The sequence below is a fragment of the Taudactylus pleione genome, unplaced genomic scaffold (assembly GCF_031769625.1).
Source record: "Taudactylus pleione unplaced genomic scaffold, aTauple2 ptg000090l, whole genome shotgun sequence".
In the NCBI taxonomy this organism is placed as follows: domain Eukaryota; kingdom Metazoa; phylum Chordata; class Amphibia; order Anura; family Myobatrachidae; genus Taudactylus; species Taudactylus pleione.
In genome coordinates, this window is record NW_028284492.1 from 316,422 (window position 1) to 341,240 (window position 24,819).

The following is a 24,819-nucleotide window of genomic DNA, read 5'->3' on the forward strand; positions in this document are numbered from 1 at the left end:
AGTATGCAAATAGTAGAATAGAAGAGAGATTCTCCCATCAATGGATTTTGTCATTTCTGCAGTGCAGGCGTGTTCTGGTGATAACACATGAAAAACTAACTTCTCAAGGATAATTGTATTTTAAAGCAGGGACTAACTTTTTAAATGAGGGTGTCCCTATGTTCAGGACCAAGAGCTCTGATGGGCCTGTGTACTGAAAGGGTGAGTGGCCAAATCGGGATAGTCATGACCACAGCCCCTTCAAAAAAAAGCATAAGATACTACTGTGCGCTGCTCGCTCAGCACAGGGGTGCAGCGATCAGTGCTGCCCCACCTCTAACACTTCTCTGTCAACTGGCCACGCACAACCGTATTGGCACATTGGGCAGTGAGAGAAGACTGCTGCAGCAGTCTCCGCTCTCTCACTGCCTGATGTGCGGCTGTTCTGCTATACAGTAACGGCCAGCGGTAGTGGGTAGAGCAGTGGGAGTGGTCGCTGACCCGGGCTCCCGTCTTGCCCTTCCAACAGGCCCAGATACCTAGTAGCCGCTCCCATCCCTTTCTTGTTGCCCCTGCCTGTGTTCAGCCCTCACTATAATCTTCTGTGATTTAAAATTGGATAGACAACATAACTACTACTTTTCAATAATCCAATCTAGATGTGAAGATCTAAAGAATGGTGTTTATTGTATTAGTAGAATAAATTGATTAATTTGATGGTAAATACAAACATAATTTTTGTTATGGGTCTGATGTAATAACATAATGTAACCCCACCCTCCCATGGGGTTGAGCAAGAGCAACTTTAAGGGAGATTGGGGACTTTAAGAAAAATGGCCCCTTCATTTGACTCCTGCAGTGCTTGGGGCGAGTTTCGCTCATTCTAGGCAGTAAAAGGGTTAAACAGTGTGATCTTACACTATTTTATATATATCTACTTATGTATTCATTACCAGTTATTTATATAGCGCACACATATTCTGCAGCGCTTCACAGAGAATAGTTGGCCATTCACATCAGTCCCTGCCCCAGTGGAGCTTATGTTCCCTATCACATGCGCACACACATACACACTAGGGTTAATTTTTGTTGGGAGACAATTAACCTACCAGTATATTTTTGGAGTGTGGAAGGAAACTGGAGCACCCAGTGGAAACCCACACAAGACAGGGAGAATATACAAACTCTGCACAGTTAGGGCCGTGATGGGAGTCAAACCCACAACCTCAGTGCTGTGAGGCAGTAATGCTAACCATTACACAGTCTGTACTTACCACTGACCCTGCATTTGTTGCCGTGTCTTTTTCGGAACCCTCCCGCGCAATGTTTCCTGTGATTTTCTTTGGTTTCCATTAGGGATGTGCAGTCTCCGATAGGTTCGAGTTTGCACGCCGAGTTCGGATTTTTCCCTCCAAAAAACGGGACTCTGAAAGAGGCAAAACGTCATCTTGCATGGACCCCGTTTTTTGGAGGGAAAAATCCGAACTCTGCGTGCAAACTCGAACCTATCCGAGCCTGCACATCCCTAGTTTCCATGCAAATCAACAGAAATATATAGCACAATAACCAATGTAAGGTATACATATTCACCTCTTTAATAGGTGACTGATAGGGAAAATCTCCATTTTGTCTTTGTTTACATTGTTACCAGGCTGTACGTCTGCAGGGCAGGGCTTCACTTATATCCTAAAGTTTAAGAAATTCCTCGAAATACCTTTTTATTTATGCTATTTTAAATTATTATTTCAATATTTTTCTGTGTGCCTGTTTGAAATTAACCGTATATGTGAAGTTTATAGGTGCTCCTTTCATGTTTAGTGTGTTTTTTGTTTTTTTTAGACAGTAAAGAGAACTGATTTTAAAAAAAATATATAATTTTATGTCTTTGTGATCATTTCCTCTCTGTTGCTTTGTGCAGGTACACGAACACTGAGACACCTGCACCGATCAAGGCTGTCCAATGTCCCTCTCCGATATTGGGTGATGTCTCCAGATGTCCTTTGAGCAACACTTCCAAGATATGGTTGTTCTTCTGTAACAGTGGCAACAAGTAATGAATAGTAATGTGCTCTGAGGTAAATTTGTAAAGTCTGATAAATTGATTTTAAACTAAAAGAAACAATGTAAAAGGCCACCTCACATCACCTGAACACTTAGGGCCTGTTTCTGTTTCCTAATGCCGGTGTTCACAGTTGAGGGTTTTTTCTTGCTACTGAAAATCCCTAAAAACTCCTGCAGCGCAGGCGTTACATAGGCGTGGGTGCGATTTGAGACGCATGGGACCAGAAATGTCTTGGAAAAGTGCTGGGCGGTGACTGGGAGGTGCACGGAGATGGTCGGCTTGATGGGCGTGCCGCTGAAGTGCGTGCATTCAGAGAAGCTTAATCCTTTACATTACAGACCATACTCTGATGGAAAATCTGTACCAGCCTCAGGGCTGGTGCACGTTTCGGTGGTGCACCAATGGTGGCATCTAAAGACTCAGGCAGGATTACACGACGGTATTACAGCATCTACAAAGTGGGCATCTCATTCCTTGCACATGGATGTACGCTAGGAGAGGGCTTTGTAGCGGCATTCGCAAAAAGTAGCTAACAGGTGAACGTCAAAAGGTGCATTTGCCTCTGAATCGGACCCTTAGCCACTGGCATTAGTCCTACAGAACTCTGTACATACTGTGTTTGAAAATGAGATAACGACAAATTTTGTATTCTCTTACTGACGTGAATAGAAATTTTTTGACGTTGATCACCTATTTGCTTCACTAGATGGCTTATAATACCTATATTATCTAAGCTCATGGGTGCTGTCTATCTTTCAATTTTTTTGGATCTTACTAGTGGTTTTCCAAACTGGTTCTTCTATTGCACCCCAGTACCAGGACATCTCCAGTATTTCCTATTTTTACATTTCTATAATACTGAAATATATTCTTTAGAACCGAAAGTTTATAGAGAGATTTTATAGCTCCGCACTGAGACCTTACACGTTGCTGGGACTGACAAAATTGCACTTCACATTTTCCAATAAGAATTTCAGCTAAGCTAATCATGCTTCTACTTTAAGTAGCGTTGATTGTTGCTTATGGGATATGGGGAAACTTGAGTTCAGGTCACTGTGAAGAGATATTTCGCATGATTTCCCACGTTTTTGGATAATCTTGCACAGCTAGGTCACAGAAGGTCTATTGTTACAGTTTTTAGCATTCACTCAATTTGTTTAGGTTGAGTAATAGTAGATCTCCAATGCTACAGTTATTATACCACCAGATGTTCTCTATACACTAGCACAGCTGATAACATTTGCCATGCTTGGATTAAGGATCTTTGGGGAAATGGCTATATATATATATATATATAATTTCTCAATAAAAACAAAAATAACTGTAGTAATTGGGTTTAACACTTCTTTCTTTTTACATGTTGCTTTTTTATTTTTTTTATCAGGATTATCTTTTTTATATTCTTTAACATTTTTATTTTTTTTTTGTTACAAATGCTTCTCGGTAAACCACAAAACGTACATGATTGTACTCAGACTTTGTGCAAACACCTCTGTTCTTGCTCATCAGCTAGTTTGTGGGGGCATAGACATTGGAATGACAAGATAAGCACATTCAGTCACTGTGTAATTGCTTTTTGAGGAGTTACAAATGGTACACAACTAAACTATTCTTCTAGTAACCACTTATTTTTATTTTTTTATAGCCAAGAGAGGTTTACAGTCAGATTCTCCTTAAAACCATTAATGACAGTTGGAAAGAACAGCGAGGATAGTTTAACTTAAGTCTGTTTGCGGAGCGTAAGTTGAGGGTCTTTGTAATGCGCATGCTCCAGAACCAATTGTATGCAACTTCGGGAGATACATAGTCATGCTCATTTCCGGTTGCTTATGTGTAACTGGGCTGTAACAGGGCATTCTTGCACAGACAGAGGGCCTGATTCAGAGCCGGACACTCTGACCACAGCGCTCGCTCTGAATCAGTGCCCTCCTACCGAAAAATGGAGCGGCCTCCAGACCGCTCGCATAGCTGTGGGTGACCAGTTGGCATTCCAGCCTCTAGCATCCTGACTACATCCCTGCACGCCTAAGGTATTGAAGGACTGTCTTTAGCTAGATGTTCTGTACTAGGGATATGCACAAGTGTATAATTTTTGCATAAAAAGTACTGATATGGATGAGGGCTATGAAACCAAGCATATGGATAGGGACTGTCCACTCACAAAGATGCACACAGCTGTACATACTGGCATATATATGCATTTAGTTCCGTGCCTGCAATGCAGGAGGGATTAGGGCCATCTTACATTCAATTCTACCTCGGCCCTAGCATGATTATAAGATGATAGCAAAACTTGTTTAATTGGGAAATCGGGGGACATGCTTGGACTTAGAAGGGGGTGGTCACTTGGCATGGCAATTGCTTCAAAAAGAACTGGGCCATTCCCAGCCCCCTTTCCATTCTTAAAAACAACCCATCAATGCTGAGCAGACTAGCGGTACGCTCCCTTTCGCACCCGATATGCAGATCAGCAGTGACTGTGACCTACCCCCAAAGTCAGTCCTAGACAAGATTTTAGTTGATGCCCCTTGAATTGCAGCCAGTCCAACCACCCAGCATTGTGTTCATACACTCACGCAGAAACTACTATATACCGTAGTTGTATGTTTTTGAGATTTTAGTTTTTTAAAGAAACCAGTGCTAAATGCACAAAACTTATAACTGTAATCTAAATATCAAGGAACTCAAAGCTGAAATATAATTATTATATAAATTACAATGTACTATACATTATAAATAAAGTTACTGTGGAAAAAATACAAACCTAATTGGAAACCTCGGGACTAGTGCAGTACTGATTAAGTGTAGCCTTGTTCTACAGCCTTACTCACCTCTTAGGTAGGTTTTAATCACTTTGGTTGCTGCTGATAGGAGCTCCTCTAACTCAATGTAACCGGAAGAAGTACAGAAATTTTCAGGGGGCAATTCAATTGTTGCATGGGCGGCGATAATTATTGAGCTCCCAGTTTTGCTATTGAATTGTTCTGGGCGCTCATCATCTCCCTCTTCGCGCCCTAGTAGACCGGGTGTAGCCATCTAAGATGGCTAAACCCATCTAAAGTCCTGGTTAGGGCGCCGTAACTGCGGTTAACTGCTCCTGAGGGTGCGAGCAGACATGCTGTTGCCGGCGGCTATCACACTCAGATGGAGTAACCATTCAATTACTTCATTGGGCGCCTTAAAAAATTAGCCGCTGGCTAAACCATTGAATCGCCCCCTCAGAGATACCTACAGATTGGGGTCCATTTCTCTCAGCTTCTCATTCAAGAGTTCCAAACTTCTTATGTATTTTTTTTTTTTTAATGGCAAATGTGGGAAATTTTGTATGTTCCCTGCAATCAGTATCTGGCTGTCCGTCTAGGGTTCTAGCAGTGCTCAAGGTCTTACCCACTTCCAATACTCTTATTTTGCCATGATTACGCCACTTGTTACAGTGCCCATTTCACATGATTAGTACACATTGATGACCCCTTTCACCTCATTGGTGGTTGGTGTTCTAGACCCATTGGTTTTCATTCCAAGTAATTAAATTTATATGGTCCTTAATTGATTCCTAGGTCAGCCCTGTGTTACTCAAGGAAGAAAAGAGACTCCTTGTGTCAGCTATGCTGCCGAAGATCCATTCCGGAAAGTCTCCAGATTTCCCATCTTAGGCTTCCAGTCACCCAGCAGGGTGCAAACATCTAGTTTTCCCTGTTTTATAGCTGTTTGTGACCCTCTTTCATGCTCCATTTTCAAGTCCATTTAAAGCATCTGGAAGATATTATGATGTAAAATAATAGGAAGTTTCTGTTTTTCATGGTCAGCAAACGGGATGCTGGGTGTCAGTGTATTTGCTTTGTAAGCATTGAGGAAATGTTCCAGATCTCTTGCTTAAAATTTTCTTGCACATGTGTTTTGACAAATTAAAAATGTAAATAATCTGAGGTTTGCTGGACTACTGTATATCTCTGACCATTACATGCTTCTCAGCTACTATATATATATATTTTATTCCCCAGACTCAGAGTTTTGTGGGAACAAAATTTTTATCTGGTGTGTAATTTCATTACTGTACTGTGGTTATGACGACATAGACATTTTGGTTTTAGAATGTTTGGTTTTCTGGTTTGTCACATGTAATGCTGTATCATTAACCACTGAACAACCTACATACACAATGTTTATCTGTACAAAACATTGTCAGGTCAATTAGAATTTAGAATATTTTGTTAGTTTAAGACCGAACACTGGTTATGCTAAGTTGGTCAACAGCATTCATTAACATTATAGTTTGCGGGCTTTTAAAAGAAAATTGAATCTATCCTGGGCATTGAGTCTCTACATACCTTCAACAGACCTCTGCAAATTGTGCATGCCGCCATGTAGTAACACGTCACAAGGTGCGTGCCGTTTTACATCTAGATGTGTCAAGTCTACCTGGCGTTGTGTACAATTTTTCAGTAGTGCTGGGCTACTGCCACTCGCCATCCGCAACCCTGATAATATCCTTTTCAAAACAGTGTGCACATACAGTATCTCTACTATTGACATAATTGAAGAGGTACTGTATCATCTTGGTGGACATATATACTAACTGTGCCCAAAATAGAGCAGAAGTCCTGATAATTGGGAAGACTGGGCAGGTAGGCCTGCCTGTGTTCTCCACAAAAAATTGTTTCCAGCCAGGTGGCATTATGAAGTAGTCAGGTGGGGGCAGGCTGAACACTTATAATAATTACAAATACTCTGGTGTTACCAGCTATGTGGAAGAGCACGTTACATTTGTGCAGCTCTAACAATGCAGTAGCGCAGAAGAGGTTTTGTTTTGTTCTCCTTGATTCAACTCTGTCAGCCAAACTTCAGCTTAGGAGGGCATGTATCAAACCTAAAGAGTGGATAAGTATGCCATTCCAACCAATTTGCTTCTAGCTAGCATTTATCAAGTACAATATATAATATGATACAAGCTCTTTAGAAGGCTTGATACATTTACCCATCAGCCCTTAAATAAATAAATACTTTTTTTTTCTTTTAAATAAACTGCAAGAGGTGGCTAACAAGTACCAAAATGACAGCTGGCTGCGTATCGCAATATCAGAGCCGTAACTGGACTTTTTGGTGCCCTGTGCCAGAAAGAGCATTGGTGCCCCCATATATTTGAAATAGGGACATAACGCACCCAAAATAGGGCATGGCCTCATTGGGAAGGGCCAGGGAAGAGATAGTTGAGTCCAGAAGATGTTGGGGATAAAATGAAAGGAAGCTACAAGTGAGAATGATAATAAATAGAAAATTGACCAGCCCAAACGGTGCCCCCTCTCCTGCGGTGCCCTGTTCCATAGCACATGTCGCACCACCCTAGTTACAGCCCTGCGCAATATCACTGGTCCATCCAATCATGACACATTTGGCATGCTTTGGGTCCTCTTGTCTTTTCCTACAGTTCTAAAGTTAGCTATACGTTGGGTAAGGCTTCCTGCTCCATTGTAGAACTTTTAGTGGTAAATTAAGGGGTGGGGGACATTAAACTCAGTCAGATATCAGATGACAGATCTCATCTTCCCCAGCTTCATTTGACTCGATCTCTGCCTGACCCTCTCGGTAGATTTATAATTAACAAGCATTGTTGTCTGTTAGTAATTTTGACGTGCAGCACCACTTTTAAATGTCATTATATGTTAGAGGTTGAAGTACGATGACTGTTTCCAAGAGTGAGCTGTAGGAAACTTTGCTAACCCTATAACCGCAATTTCTCCTTCATCCACCAGGGGACACTGGAGCCTCAGTACAATAGGTATAGGAGTGTGTTAACCGGGAGCTGGCACTTTTAAATAAAAAACTACTGGTAGCTAGTGTGACTGGACGCCTTTCGCCTAGGCCGGCCCTGGTCACGGGTTAGCGCTTTTGGACTCCCACTCACCGTCAGTGACCACCTGTCACTGACTCCGCCCACTGCACCGTGGGCGTGTAACGATGCTGCCACCACCAAACTCTACCATCGGCGTTTGGAACCGCTTTTTACGTACAATCAGGCTCTTGCCTAGGCACCTGGAACCGCTTTTGCTGCGTATGTGTTTGACTAACTGCGGACACACCTCCTGTTTGGTGTCTGCTGTATCCTCCTGATCCCTCGCAATGGACCAGGTCTGCACGGTAGCTTGGCAGAGGGCTTGAACTTAGAGACACGGAGCTCTTACCCAGAACAGCAGGAGAACGGAATAGCGTTTTGCGCAATTCTGTTGGTCGCAGGATTGAGATACAATTGAATTCAGGCAAGATGTTTATTGCTCAAAGTCTTAAAGAAGACCCTCCCTTCGCCTGAAGGGGAATATCACACCGAAATCAAACAGCAATTCTCCACAAAGGATTTCCAAAGATGTACCACATACAGGAATCTTATCAGCAGCTCTTCTCCTCAAAGAAGTTACAGGGCTCACAGTCCCACAGTCCCTCTTTTTATGTCATTCTTACACACAACATCACAGGGGGGGAAATCCACCCTGTGTTCCTTCTAGCCAATCAGGCTATCTCAGAAAACATAAATTAACAACATATTACATTTCAAAGGAGTCACTCAATATCCTCCTTCGTAATCCACCACCCAAACTTTGATATAACATTTCACAGGAAATGGTAAATGACATTCATCCTTATCAATCAGTTTGGCATTTCCAACCTTAACACATTCAGCTTTTAGAAGTGGCATCCAAAAGGATCTTCTTAAAAACAAATTGCCTTTTCAAAAGGAAGTTCTGTATCTGAAGTGTTTGGCTATATGACACCATTCACACCTTCAAACAGTAACCTTCCAGCCAGAGTTCACTGACCACAACAGGTCTTCCTATTCATCAGACCTCCTGCTAGTTTCTGCAGACACAGAGGCTGGTCATGTCATATTCAAAAAATGCATTTAAAACCAGTTTACATTTAAACCATATAGTGGATAGCCTATTAAATATACATTGCTTCATGCACTAATGCATTGCAGATCAGCTGCACTGCATTACAGCAATACATATATACTTTAATACAGTTTATTATAAACTGTGCAGTGTGCTTTTACACTGTCCTTTTAAAAATGGCGCAACGGCATGAGGGTTAATCACCTCAATGCCTTGACAGCCATTTTAATTACGTGTGGTCGGCCTCCAGCCACAGCTAGCTCCTCCCCCTCTATACCCCCCCAGGTCAGTCTAAAAAATGTGCCCTGGAAGCTGGACGTAAGCCTCCTTAGGGCTCTGGAAATATACTCAAGCATTGAGGACAGACAGGCAGCCTACTGCCCCTGCCTGTCTGCGACGAGGGAGCTGCCGGGGAGATCCTCACCGCTGCTGCATGCGGTTTGCGCTGAGGTATCCTGCTACAGAGACCTCAGTCTCTAGGGTACCCAAAGACACGCTGCATGCAGTGCACGTCGCGGGACCCAGTAGCATATGCCCACCGCCGGCAGCACAGGCAGGGCTATGGTTAGTGTTTCCTGGCTCCCTGGTTAGCAGAGGAGCCAGGACATGTATTTAGGCGGGCATTCACAGTGCGCTCCGCTAGCGCTGAGAGCGCCATAGCGGGGGGGGGGTGGAGCCTAAGTTTCCCTTCTGCTCCTGCCTCCCAGCAGCCTCAGCGTTTCCAGAAGGATGCTGGTGGCCATTTTAAGCACAAGGCACACGCACTACAGGGTGGAGAGAGAGCTGTGCAGGAGTCAGGCTAGTACTCTGTGTATCAGCAATTGCATTTTTTATTCTTGTTATCAGCACTATTCGGTTAGCGCTGCAAGCATTATAGTTTATCTCCCTCTGTGCCCCTTTCAGGTCTCTGTGTGGCGTGATTGAAAAATCTGCTATTGCATTACTGTCCTTTTTTCTGTGTGTGGGGGTGTGGTGTCTGTAACAGACATGTCTACCAAGGGGTCTAAAGCAGCACAGAAGTCTTTTTCATGCAAGACTTGTGGTGAAAAATTCACACAGGGACAATCTAATGCTTCCTTACTGTGTGATAAATGTGTGTCTTTACCTCAGGATACTAATCCTGAAGTCCAGCCTAGGTGGTCTGAACAATTGACTGCAGTCATATCAAATCTGTCATCAGAGCTGGAATCAGCTCGTAAGGACAGGGAGAGGCTGAGACAAACAGCAGCTGAACCAGATTGGGCTCGCTCTCTGGCCAGATCTATGGAGGGACTTACAAAAGCAATGTCCCCGGCCCCACCTGCTTCTTCTTCTCCTGCTCAAGTCCTTAGTAAGAGATTGATTCATAATCCCTTACACTGGGATGAGTCAGATGAGGAGTTGCAGGACACTGAAGAGGGCGAGGTTCAGGAAGAGGAAACTTACATTCCTGAAGACCCCGAACTTGCATCTCAGGGCGTAGATGCTTTAATTTCAGCAGTACGCCAGGTGTTGCATGTAGAAGATTAAGAGGTTACTGAAAAACCATCTATTTTTGGTAAAAGATTTAAACAGTCTGTTACCTTTCCAGCATCAGAAGAGCTGGATGAGATTCTTTTTTTCCACATGGAAACACCCAGACAAAAAATTTCAAATTTCTAAGAAATATCTGTCTTATTACCCTTTCCCACCTGACAGTAGGAGATTATATGAAACTCCTCCAGCAGTGGACCCGTCAGTAGCCCGTCTTTCCAAGAAAACGGTGCTTCCGGTGCCTGGCGCAGTTTCCCTAAAGGAAACCTCAGATAGGAAGATGGAACACACATTGAAATCCTTGTATACAGTTGCAGGGGTTTTGATGCGTCCAGCACAGTTGTTGGGTGAATAAGGCCATTGAAGCCTGGGTGCTGCAGCTGGCTGAGGGGATTAAAACAGGTACGCAAACTGACGACTTAATTCAGTTAGCCGAACAGATAGCAGAGTCTGCTGCTTTCCTCAGAGAAGCATCTAAGGACATTTGTAATCTATCCGCCAGATCTTCAGCATTAGCTATATCTGCTGGAAGGGCTCTGTGGCTGCGTCAATGGCAGGCAGATGCAGAGTCCAAGAGAGCAGTAGAGGCCCTTCCCTTTACTCGGGAGGTACTTTTCGGATCGGAATTAGATAAGTGGATCTCACAAGCTACAGGTGGGAAATCCACTTGCCTACCATCTGCAGCTCCTCCTCCTACTAGAAGATCTTTGGCAGGTCCCTCCTTTCGATCCTTTCGTGCCTCTGGAAGATTTAGAGGGCGTTCCAGAGGAGGCCCAGCCTTCTCCAGAGGCCGGGGTAGAGCTTCAGCATCAGCCGCCTCCAATACTCAGCAGGACAAGGCAGCTGCCAAACCTGCCGCATGACGTCCTTCCTTCTCATTTGGGGGATCCCAGGGTTGGGGCGCACCTTTTACGTTTCAAGGACACTTGGATCCAGTCTTGCAAGGACGCCTGGGTCAGGGACATCATTATTCACGGCCTGAAATTGGACTTCAGGGCCCATCCTCCTTCTCATTTTTTCAAAACCGGTTTACCTCTGGTTGCAGAAAAACGAGGAGAAATTCTAGGGGCAATACAAAAACTGTTATTGTCCCAGGTAATAGTGAATGTTCCATCCCATCAGAGAGGTCAAGGGTTTTATTCCAGCCTGTTTGTGGTGTCCAAGCCGGATGGCTCCATGAGACCCATACTCAATCTCAAGGATTTAAACCCTCATCTTTGAGTTTTCAAATTCAAGATGGAATCTCTCCAATCCGTTATAGCGGGTCTCGACAGGAACGAGTTTCTGGTGTCCTTAGACATAAAGGACGCTTATCTCCACATCCCCATCTGGCCCCCCCTATCAGGCCTTTCTTCGTTTTGCGGCCCTAGAGTCGCATTTTCAATTCCAGGCCCTACCTTTCAGACTTTCGTCAGCTCCAAGAGTCTTCACAAAAGTTATGGCGGCAATGATGGCCCTACTGCATGGTCAGGGGGTCGTCATTGTTCCATACTTAGACGATCTATTGATAAAGGCCTCTTCGGAAGCTCGGCTGTTAAGGGACATTCGCTTAACTCAGAGCATCCTCCTGCAACACGGTTGGATACTTAATTTCAAAAAGTCCTCCCTGATCCCCACACAGCGTTTACTATTCCTGGGAATTATACTGGACACAGGGCAGCAAAGAGTTTTCCTGCCTCAAGACAAGGCTGCCTCCATTCAGCATATGGTGCGCCTGGTCTTACAATATCGCCGAGTGTCTCTGCATCTCTGTATCCGCCTTCTGGGGAAGATGGTGGCGGCCTTTGAGGCGAATCAATATGCACGATTTCATGCCCGTCCTTTTTCGATTGGATCTCCTCTCCCAGTGGTCAGGATCCCACCTTTTTCTCCATCAGAGAGTTCTCCTGGCGCCTCAGACTCGAACATCTCTCATTTGGTGGCTGAACCCTTCCCACCTGCTGGCGGGGAAAAGGTTTGCGGTGTGGCATTGGACCCTCCTCACCACGGACGCAAGTCTGAGGGGCTGGGGAGCAGTGACTCTGGGAAAGCATTTTCAGGGGCACTGGAAGCAGCAGGAAGCCAGATTGCCCATAAATATCCTACAGTTGAGAGCGGTATTTTATGCTCTCCAGCTGGCGCATCCGCTGCTGGATGGGCAGGCAATCAGAGTCCAGTCGGACAACGCCACTGCAGTGGCGTATATAAACAAGCAGGCACAAAAAGCAGAGCCGCCATGAGGGAGCTAACCAGGATTCTGCTTTGGGCAGAGGAATTCGCAGTAGCGATTTCTGCGATCTTCATCCCAGGAGTAGAAAACTGGGAGGCCGACTACCTCAGTCAGCAGGACGTTCATCCAGGGGAATGGTCACTCAATCCTCAGGTGTCCCAGCAACTAACTCTGAGGTGGGGCTGTCCTCAAGCCGACGTTATGGCATCAAGGTTAAACCACCAACTACCAGTTTACTACTCCAGAACAAGGGATCCACGGGCAGCTGCAGTGGACGCACTGACGGCTCCGTGGAAGTTTCATTACATTTACCTATTCCCTCCATTTCCGCTCATTCCCTGCCTGCTTCAAAGAATCAAGCGGGAAGGGATCAAGGTGCTTCTGATAGCACCAGATTGGCCCAGACGAGCGTGGTACTCCCAGATACAGAATCTGTTAATAGACGAGCCGTGGCCACTGTCTCTTCAGGACGACCTCCTTTGTCAGGGCCCATTTGTTTATCGCGACTTAAGGTGGCTTCGTTTGACGGCCTGGCTATTGAAAGGGCCGTCCTCAGAAAGAAGAGTATTCCATCTAGTGTCATTCCCACAATGACTCGGGCTAGGAAAGAAGTCGCTTCTCAACATTACTACCGCATATGGAAGACAAATGTGGCTTGGTGTGAGAGACGTAATTCTCCTCCAGTCTTTAAGGTATCATGTCTCCTTCTTTTTCTTCAGGCTGGTCTCACAGCAGGCCTTCGTCTGGGTTCATTAAAGGTACAGGTATCCGCGTTGTCCATTTTCTTTCAGAGGAAATTGGCTTTGCTTCCGGATATACAGACTTTTCTCCAGGGAGTCCTGAGGATTCAACCCCCCTTTGTGCCCCCCACAGCACCATGGGATTTGGATTTGGTGTTGACCTTCCTCCAGTCTGATACTTTTGAGCTACAGAAAGTGGAGATAAAGTACGTAACCTGGAAGGTGGTTTTGTTGTTGGCTCTCTCTTCGGCAAGACGTGTGTCAGAACTCAGTGCTTTATCCTGCCACCCTCCTTATCTTATTTTCCATGAGGATAGGGTGGAGCTGCGTACTCAAAGGGCTTTTCTTCCCAAAGTGGTGACAGCTTTTCATATAAACCAGCCTATCGTGGTTCCGGTGTTTAAGGATGACTCTTCCAATTCAAAATCCTTGGATGTAGTCAGAGCACTCCGGATTTACGTTGACAGGACTGCCTCCCTCCGTAAATCGGATGCTTTGTTTATTCGGTTTGCTGTGGCCCGTCCAGGTTGGCTGGCCTCCAAACAGACCATTTCTAGATGGATTCGCTTCACTATCAGGCAAGCATACGTGATGGCTTCCAAACAACCACCGGATCCTATTACGGCGCATTCTACGCACTCGGTAGGTCCTTCATGGGCGGCTGCTCACGGGGTTTCCTTAAACCAGCTTTGTAGAGCAGCCACTTGGTCAGGCACGCATACCTTCCTACGATTCTATCGTTTTGATACTTTTGTGGCCTCCGCTTCGGAGTTTGGCCGTGCGGTGTTGCAGGTCTCTCAGCGCTCTCCCACCCGGGATGTAAGCTCTGGGACGTCCCCATTGTACTGAGGCTCCAGTGTCCCCTGGTGGATGAAGGAGAAAATAGGATTTTGGTACTTACCGATAAATCCCATTCTCTGATTCCACAGGGGACACTGGACACCAAACACTACGCTGTTCTGCCTGCATTGTTACTGTTTTTACAGGTTCAGACGCTAGTTTGCATTTAATGTTGTCTGACTGACCTGTTCTTGTTTTCATGTATATGTGGTTTTCTTATGTATATGTGATTAATGTAGCTTTTCTGTCTCCTTCTCCTTACTTTCCAGCTCCCCTTGGGCACAGTTGTTTTTAGACTGACCTGGGGGGGTATAGAGGGGGGAGGAGCTAGCTACCAGTAGTTTTTTATTTAAAGGTGCCAGCTCCCGGTTAACACACTCCTATACCCATTGTACTGAGGCTCCAGTGTCCCCTGTGGAATCGGAGAAAGTGATTTATCGGTAAGTACCAAAATCCTATTTTAATGTAAATTCCCTAATTTAACCCTGTAAATGAGCTACTTTGTGACCAGAAAATTTACACTGAATGTTACGTGCACAAGTTTCAGTTGCTCTGAACAGTGTGTGGTTTACGATGGCCTTCACCCATGCTGTCTTTGCCATTAATTCAGGTACCGTATAATTCAACAAGATGAATGTATGAACTTTCCGCACCCGTTTGACAGGAGCCTTATATGTGCTCATTCCTTTATTACACTTGTCTTCTAATATTCTCTTTGCTTCTGCAAACATTTTGAGGAAGATGGCAACAGACCATTCAGTGAGGAGAAGGAAGTAACGATTAAATACAAAAAGTTGCTCTAACCCTAGCTAAATACAGCTTTGAAAATGTCTAGGGGTCTATGTACTAATAATCGCAGACCAGCAGCGATTATTATGTACCTAACTCGCTTGGGATATTTTAGTTATTAATAAAAATATCCTGTACTATGGAGGAACTTGTAGGGACAGCGGTTGTGGTAACCACTGTCCCCGCAAGTTCTATCCCCAGCATTTAGGAGAAGTATTTTGCAGAAGTGAAAGACTTCCCCCGGGGAAAGCTGACACTGCGCAAGCGCACAGCGCCAGCTTCCGAGACTGGATGGGGGCTGCAGGCGAGAGATCGAAAGATCTCTCTCGTGCATCGGGAGCTCCCATGGGCTTACAGTAGTTTACACCATCTGAAGATAGAAAAGAGACTATTTAGAATAATCTAACTAGGTCAGAATTCACAGTTCTTATAGAATTGGTAAATAAGGTAAAACATTTTCGGTTGCTAGTCTGACACACACAAACAACCAGGCAAATAACAAGAAAGGGGGATAAGAGACTGTGCTAATGTTAATTGTAAAATTATAATAAGTGTGCTTGAATTGACCAATAAATGGATTCTTCTCTGAATACATTTTTATGAAAATATTTAATCACACAAAAACTATATATACCACTTAATACAATAAATATGTAACTTTTACTATCAGTGTATCTGCACTTGCTGCGCTTAAAAATATGGCATAAATCAGTATTATTGTTATAATGAAAAAAATATATATTTCACTTGAGCCACATGTAATGTTGCACGTTCAATAATGCACTATGTATCCATTTTTTTGCAACAGTTTTTTCTTAGCTGAAAACACCTCCAGTTTATCCAGCAGTAAAAACAAGTTAGTAATTGTTAGTTTTCCTCGTATCCAGTATTACAACTAGCTGCCAAATGGACCGGACAAGCCCTCCAAAAATTTACACCAATGAAGCCGTGATAGAAATCAGTGAGAGAGCAGCAAGTACCTCTGTTGGTATAGTACCTGTAGTGCGCCGGCAGTCAGGTTTCTCAGCGGGGAGCTCCATCTAGCCGCTGGGCCACACTTATATCACAGCTGCCAGTATTGGTCAGATATCAGCGGGACCCACTGGTAAATTGCGGCAGGGACTTGTTTCTCTGTATAATCCCAGCCGGGCACCTTTCGCCACTAGTAGTGCGTCCTGTCTGCGCCGGCTCCTTGATTACGGCTGGAAGGTGCTTGATGTAGCTGGTGTAAAGGTAGATGGCAGTGGCAAAAGAGTTTGTAAAAGATGCAACAGGAGCAGAGTATCCAATCGACGCGTTTCGCTCCTGGCGTGAGGCTTTTTCATGATGTAGATGGTGTAAACTACCGGGGCTAAATTCCAAAAAGCTGTGGGGAGGGGGGCCTGCCGCTGGGACCCGCAAGCCAGAAGCAGTTGATGGCCGTTCAGTGTGTATGAACGACCATCATCTGCAGATAACTCGATCTACAGATGTATCTGTATAGTGTGTACCCAGCATTAGGGCCTCATTTATCAACGAGTTTTATCATTCGCAATGAGTGATAAAACTCGCTGCATATGATAAATGGGGCTCCGGCCACTCCGCTCCCAACTGTACTTTTTCAAATAGATGACCGTTAGGAGCTGATTGGCTGGAGCACCATTATCATATGCAACAAGTTTTAAAACTCATTGATAAATGGGCACCATAATCATTCCAGATTGGAATAGACTGTTCCAGTGATCACTGTAAATCAGATGTTATCAAGATAGTTTAATCTCTCAGAAAATCGTGGATTGTGACTACCTGTTTTTTTAGGCCTGGTATGAGGCTCACAATACAATCATATAATCTGCAGATACCTTGTTATTTGTAATTTTATGTCTTGATATATACTGTTCTTGAGACAAATAGTTTATCAAAAGTCTGGATGGAGAGCAGGGCTATAATGGGCATAGGTATATATATTTAATCTGCATGTGTCCCAGCATGCCCTGCCACAGTTTTGCAGTTAGGGAATGCTTAAACTGTGACCGGGCATGCTGATGCTTGTAGTTTCATAACAGCTGAAGAGCCACAGGTTGGCCAGGCCTGTTCTGGATGCCAGTGCAGCTTTCACAATAATTAATTGGGGCCATGAAGGCTAGATGTTGTGTACCTGTCCTAATACTTCAAAAACTGAATGACTTTGGTTTGTATATGTGGTTGGTGCAAATAAATGCAAGATTAACACTATTCGGATATTTGAGCAACATTGTAAATTATATGCAATATATAGTATAATCAGAATGACCCTTTAAGACAATTTGGTAAGTCCTTTTTAGAAAATGAATTTGTGGACAACAATATATCACTGGTCTTGTCTTTTGACTGCTAACTTTTAAATGAATTAATAATGATATATAGTCTATTTATGCAAGCGGTACTGCCATTCAGACTCCTAGAGATGATGTGTCTATACTATGATCAATTACTTTCCCTATACCAGTAAGAGTCTGATGTATGATGTTTGCTAACGATCTTTCATCGAACTGCCGGGCAATGGTTTTCCTTATAAACCAGTTTAAAATAAAAAAGATATTCCATTCCTCTAAATTACAAAACCACCAACAGAAACAGTGGAACATTGGGTAGTCAGGACCACATATGAGGGCTCACAACTCTTTACCCGAACTGTACTGGTGGGAAGAAATTGTCTTGATGTAAGAAACAGCAAAAAATTATGTTCGCTTTTGGGAGAAATATGCAAAAATGAATGCATGGGCCCCTAAGCATCAGTTTAATTTTTTTATTTTTTTATTTATCACTGATCAATCAAGCGAAGATAGTTTTCCCTTTGATGCTCCAGATATATTTTGATTTGGTCAAATGTGCAAATATAATCCCTTACCTTTATGTAAGCATTTGAAATGTGCACTCTCTTTAGTAGGTTTTTCCTAAAAATGACCTTGCCACCAGAGAGAGTTTCCTCTATTGTTTTGCGTATATTAAATACTAGCTGAAGAATCCGGCGTTGCCCGGGTTTAAATCTTCAATTTAATTTATTAAGTTTTATTATGTGAGGTCATCCACATAGATTCCAGTGGAATAGGCTACGCAGGTTAAAGTTCTGCCCAGCGTACACCAACGGGAGGTCTGACCGGGACCTTAACCCCCTAACTGCTTGTCTTCTAGGCAGAGGAGTGGAACCATGGTGCCCGGAGAAAGTGTATGTCATACTGCCCCCCTCCCTGTACTGAATTGCGCCAGTGTGGTATGGCCAGCCTGTGGGGGAATACTGAAGTGAAGAGAAAAAGAGCAAACCGTGGCAGTATGACACTTGCCATTGAGATACCATTGGGGGAATGGAATGCTTCGGTGAGGCACCGTCTGACATTACGGGGTAGTTCCTTTGGCACTGCTTTATTTATGTATAGCATCTAGGAGCTGACTTTTTATCTCTTTTGAATTATTATTAGTCGGTAGAGGAGATTGTATTATATTTTGTCAATTTAATTTAAATGATCAGAATATAGACAGTATGTGGAAGAGTGATATGCCACAGGGTGCACAGCAAACCACTTTCACTGGAGTGAGGACACTTATGGGAAGCTCCCTTCTCAGCTATGCTCCTACTTCGCAAATATACATTGCACCTATATTAATGTGAGTACTACTAATCATGTTCTGTCTGCCACCATTATTATTATTTCAGGTCTCCTAATATATTTTAAAAGACCTTTCAAATAACACTTTCTGGTAGTGCCTGGGAACACCTCATTACTTTAAATACCATAGCAGAGACTTTGTTTAATCTAATACCTTATATTTGCAGTTTAGGAATTTACCTCAGATGTGTCACTTTTAAGTCCATTGAAGCACAATGAATGAATAATTGAGGAGAGGAGGAGGGAGGGAATCAAAGAGGAGAGGAAAGTGTCGATCAGAGAGGGGAGGTAACAGAAGCCAATAAGAAATGGAGAGGGGAGGGAATTAAAGAGGTGAGAAGTGAATGTAATAAATCTGACGGGAGGGCCGGAGGGAGCATATAGAGCAAACAAACCGAGATAAAACTAACAGGCGGTCATCATACTGAGTAGCACCCATGAATTCCGGAACCCTGGATAGCACCCTCTGTCCATTTTGGTGCCCAGAGCTCATGCTCCACCGGAACCACCCTCGCTACTCCCCTGCTTCTAGGATCCAAAGTTACCACTCAGCAGTGGCTTGTCTATAATTGGTGCAGGTTGCGGAGGTCACACGGGCCCCTGGGTCTATGGGGGCCCACACCGCACACCCCGCACCAATATTTTTAATGCTTAGCTCTCCGGAGCCCCACGTTGGCGCTATCAGCACTGTAAAAATTGACTGGAAAATGGCTGCCGCAGCCATTTTCCCGGCATCATGCGTAGTAGAGAAATTGCCTGGAAAATGGTTCGGCAGCCTAGTGTCCAGAGTCTACTGCTGCAGCGCTGCACTCTGTGCTGTCTGCCGGAGAGAGAGAGAAGGGGGCCCAGGACGGAAACTGCACACTGGCCCCCCTCCTCTCTTAAACCACCTCTGCCACTCTGTGAAGTTTTTGGTCCAAATTATGTGATGTCGTCCAAATCCATCGAGTGTAAGGCCCAGAAGAGGCTCCCTGGGAGAATGTTGTGCCCGGTGCACTCCTCCATGAGGTCCTACCCAGACCCCAAACACTCCATTAGGCATCACAGACCAATTGCCACCCCACTGTGATATTTTCATCCAAATCCATCCAGTGGAAAGCTCAGAACAGACTCCCCGGGTCAAAGTTCTCCCAGCGTACATCAATGGGAGGTCCGACCGGGACCCTAACCCCCCTAAAACCTGGCCAGGATCCAACTGGATCACCTCGCGTTTGTTTCATCCCAATCAGTGCAGGGGTGTCCGAATGCATAACTGGACAGGCAGGCAGACAAATAAATAAACAAACAGACCAATACATTTTCTTAATTTTCTGTCCTGCATGCTATACTCCATCTCTGCATTATATGCTCCACATGTGTAGTAAAGTGTTATTGAGAAGATCCGGTTATGGAAGTAATGTTAAACGTGTGTGGTTTTTTTTTTTTTTTTTTTTTCCTGTTGGCAGTACAGTAGATATGTATGTTTATGTAATGTTGTGCTTTATTTTACAATCCTAAAAATTGACTTGGATAGGTTATCACTTTTGCTGGTAGCACTGAATTACTGTTACTGCAGTTCCCTCTCTGACCCTTCTGATGTAATAACTAATTTTAAACTGCTACAGGCAAAACAAGTGCTTAAGGTTAGTATGGATTGCCTAGATTGAGGAAGGAAGCGAATGCGTTTGTTGAGATTAGGAATATCCAATTACTTTATTTTTCCAGGTTTCAAAGATGAATGTGTCAACTATGGTAATGCATTCAGACAATCAAAGGAACACAGAAGGCACATATGCTAATGCTTTGACCTGTGAAAGGTTATAAGCAGTGTACTAAAACCTGGCCATAGCCAGATTCTCTCAGGCTCCTACAGATGTGTCCTCATACATTGCTGCAGTCACACCAAACAGCCCCTTACGGCGCACTAGGACTCATGTGACTGTTTGTGCTGACCATCATTTTTTGTGTCCTTCTTGCATTGCAATTGAAACGCACCAGGAGACTGCAGTGACTAAATTGAAATTGATATGTGGCTCTTGTATACCTGTGTGACTGAGTCTGAAGCTGTATATGAAGTGCTACCATGCAGCCTCAGCGGCTTTTTATCACGCCAAGTTCCATTGTGCTTCATATACAGACTCAGTCACACACAGATATACAAGTGTTGCATATCAAATTAATCCACAGTCTCCTGGTTGCTTTTCCAGGTAAAAATTGATTCTCGTTGCAAGCGGAGTCTCCCAGGACTCGCGTTAAGTTTTGCACCGCATAGCCTATTGAGATTAGATACAAGGACACATCTGTAGGTCTCCTTGTATTTTGAATATTTCGGTGGCCCCAATTGTTGTGTGAGATTTAAGGAATCTATCCCATATACCCACACTGTCTATGCAAGGATGTTCTACAAGCTCTAGAGTGCAACATTTTCTATATCTGCTGCAGATGGTAATGGTGGATCTATTTGATAAATGGCTATATTTTTGTTTTACAGTGATGGCAGCTTCCTCCAAGTTTTAACTGTCTTATAAAATCATAGTTTCCAATCCATGTCAGGCCCTTTTATGGCTTGCCTACATATGTGGCACGTTTTATGTGGCAGTGACATCTGTCCAATGGAAGCTGCTAGAAGTCTATTCTTATCACATCATGGAGATCCTGTTATAGCTAGGGGGCCATATGCAGAGGATATCTAGCAGTATTTACTGTAGCTTGGTGCTCATACCCCTCCAGCTCAGTGCCTCCATCATGGTGCTGTCACATTCAGCTTGTCTGTGACACGTAACGCAAAGTGCTTCTTTTTGATGGAGGGGAAAATATGATCCTTTACGCAGAAAATCTATATGCTTCAAACTCATAGAGACAATCTTGTTTTCAAGGTTTTCTAACCATACTCAGAGACACTTTGAGGCTAAGCGGATTCATCCAAGCACATCATGTCTGATATCCTCATGATGGATATTGGAGGTTTGAGTGCAATTTTGGTTTTGAACTAGGTTATAATGGGACTGGTTCTGATTGGTAGCAAAGCCAACAATAACAAGTAACTTTGCACTTTGGTAAAAACATGCTGTATAAATGTATATGCACCCATTGAATTATAATATGGCTTGTCCAGGTGCAAACTTACTTGATTTTTTTTTTTGCTTTGCTCCCAAATGAGAATCAGCCCCAATGTTGTTTAGTTACATTTTCAATGTACCTGTTCATTACATTGTTGTAGTTGTAAAGCCCTGGAAATGAGAATGGATAGTAAGTATAGGGCATATATAAATGTATGGATGGTCAATATTCAAACCCAGGGGGGTTTCCAGAAAAATACTTCTAAGACATGAGACTGTCCTTGTAAGCCAAGTACTGTTCTATCCCTCCCAATCCCCCCCTCTCCCATCCAAACATGGTGACTGTTCTACCCGCAGTCGCCCTTTACAGAAGGTTATTAACCTCTTGTGGGTTTGACCATGTATATTGATTATTGCTTTCATCTAGTCAGAGCAAATAAGTGCAGGGTTTCTTACAGTCTGGTGTTTGCACACAGAGTTAATGAATGATACATATGTAGGTTAAAGTGACAAGTGCTTTTCCAGGATTATTAAACCTCAAGAAGAAGAGGTAGAAAAAAAAAGCTGGCAACATGGTTTGTATAACACCAGAGGAAAATAAATTGGCTCTGAAGGCTGAGCTTAATAGCAAACGGGAATCTTTATATTATTTGAAAAAGGTTTTACTTATTAAAATTTAATTTGCTCATGGGCTCTGCTTGAGTAGTACAGTTCTAGCAAATAGCTATAATTAGATTAGGTGCCTTGTAATCGCTGGTGACTGTATCAGAGCCTCTGTGAGCATGTGCTTACATTCTGCCTGGGCCTCTCTTCTATTGGCTGCTTATGTTGCTACTTCTTCCCATAGGTTTTCCCTGTAATCTTTTCATGCTGCGTTAGAGACATTGAGGTATTGTGTGCTCTGGTAGAGGTGATGGTGCTCGCAGCAGAGAGTAAGAGACCCACCGGTGAGACACCTCACTCTCCCTTGCAAGATGATACCAATTCGGGGCGCTTGACTGCAACCAGAGGTCAAAAAGGAGGGTGCATCTGCCCTTTTTATTATTTGTTCTGGTATACAGGCAAGCATACATTGAATGGTCTTGATCATGTAGTCTGTTTAATGTGCTGTGGTGTTACTAATTTGATTTATATTATGCTCTGATAATGATAGAGGAAGTAAAGTGGGAATTTGTTTCCAGTATATTGGTGTTTGTTTTTCTAGTTTGTATGGATTTTTGTTTCTTTTTTTGTTTATATTTGTACATAGACACTGTGTGATACCTTTTTATTATATGTGAATTCTATCTTATAATAGCATATACATTATGGGTTAATGTTATTTGGATGTGCACAGAACAACAGAATAACTGTTTTGGAATTTTGTATTTCTGTAGAAAGATAAAAAAAAATGAACTGTATTCATCACCAGGGTATAGATTTTTTGACTTCATATACAATATATAACAATTTTATGAATTTTATGTATTAAACATATTTTATACTGTTTTTAGCCCATATAGAGTATATTTATTTTAATGTGTGTGTGTGTGTATGTGTTGCGGGTTAGTGACGCAACAGTGATGGTGATTTGTGTGGGTAGAAGTGACTTAATTGAAAATATGGTAATTGACATGATATCTAAAGTGTGACTAAATTAGACCTCTGTCAGTAGGAGGCCTCTCCCAAACAAGGTTGTCATTCAGCTAATGCATGCTTATTAATTTAACAAATGTTAAAACAAACTTTTTTTTAATAAGTAGACTTAACGTGTTAAATACTTTATCCTGTGAAACTATACAAAGTCACTGGGTCATACTGCTGGCTCTTCGCCACAATGGTTTTGACGGCTTTGCCTAGATAAAAATGAAATGCTTAATCACTGTATTGTTTGTGTGGGGCTGGCACGTGCTTACCTAGCACAATTCTGAGTCTCTATACATATTTTTACATGTACACAACAGGTTTTTTTAAGGTAATATAAGCTTTTATTTTTTTTTTATGTGTTTAAATGATTTGACGTAGATTGGGAAACTGGTGTAATATGGTTTTGACAAATGGTACACTAAGTTCATACCCTACTAGATTGTAAAGTTGAAAGGGATCCTTTTTTTTTTTTTTTTTTTGGAGGGGGGGGGGGGGTTACAGAATATTGGCGCATATATACAGCTGGGGCATCATAATAAGCACATACAGACCCCTGGGGCCTAAGAATAACGGTCAACTACACTCTGGGTCCCAGACTAATGGGACATCAACTCTATATATGTTTGTTTAATGATCTTATAAAATCAATACAGTGTTAAAGTGGAGCTCATCCTCAGCACTACAGTTCTAAATGAAGGAAAATCACCCTTGCCGATTGGCTAACTGTTGATGAAGGGGCGGAACTAGAAGTTTATCAAGCCCAAGTGACATAACATCATTAATTCCAGCCCCCTTTCTGCAAATACCATACATACAAATGTAAAAAGCCAGATAATAGGGAGGCGGGGGGTACAAAAACTACTAACTTTTAGTAGTTATTATTTGGTCATCAACCGGAAAATAACCCTCTACACTACAGAAAACATTAAGGCATCAATCCATTTACTTGCGATGTACTTGCGAATGCGAGTCATAGCGACAACGGGTGCGCTTGACGGCAGCCCAAATTTGCTTAAAAGTGCTTGCAGCCCCTTAAGGCTCTGAGCAAAGTTATGCATGTCGGGGCTATGAGCGGGTAGTGAAGGTTGCGAGGCACAGTGCCGTTGCCAGTGTTTTTAAGGCCATTGCAATGGCAACTCGCACCCTTCGCATGTAATTGGATTGACCCCTAAGTTTTGTAACACCCTTCCTGGCTCTATCTCCTCTAAATGATGTGCTCCATAAGTAGTTACGATCTGGTGATCCCCAGAAGAGAACCCCCTGTACTATAGAAAATATGAATACAGAGATGGGTGTTCTAGTACCTTTTATCATCCTCAACCTGACATTAATAAACACAGAACGGGAAGCACTTTACTGAAAAATGCAGTCAAACCCCCAAAAATGCAGTTTTCAAAAGTTTGATCGCAGTCACCGTATGCACCAAGCTCCAGAAAGCAAAACTTTCCAGAGCTTGTTCCTGATATGCAATATCTATAGATGGTTTTGCCTAATAGAAGCCTGTGGGCTTCTTA

At 43.2% G+C, this 24,819-nt stretch overlaps 1 protein-coding gene across 1 annotated transcript in view; it reads left to right on the forward strand.

The window, feature by feature from the left end:
• Window positions 1–24,819, forward strand: part of FAM110B (family with sequence similarity 110 member B) — a 153,928-nt gene that overhangs the window by 50,358 nt on the left and 78,751 nt on the right. The window contains exon 2 of the mRNA XM_088469349.1: window positions 1,898–2,054. The gene's annotated coding sequence lies outside the window, so the exon portion shown is untranslated. The remainder of the gene's footprint in view (window positions 1–1,897; window positions 2,055–24,819) is intronic.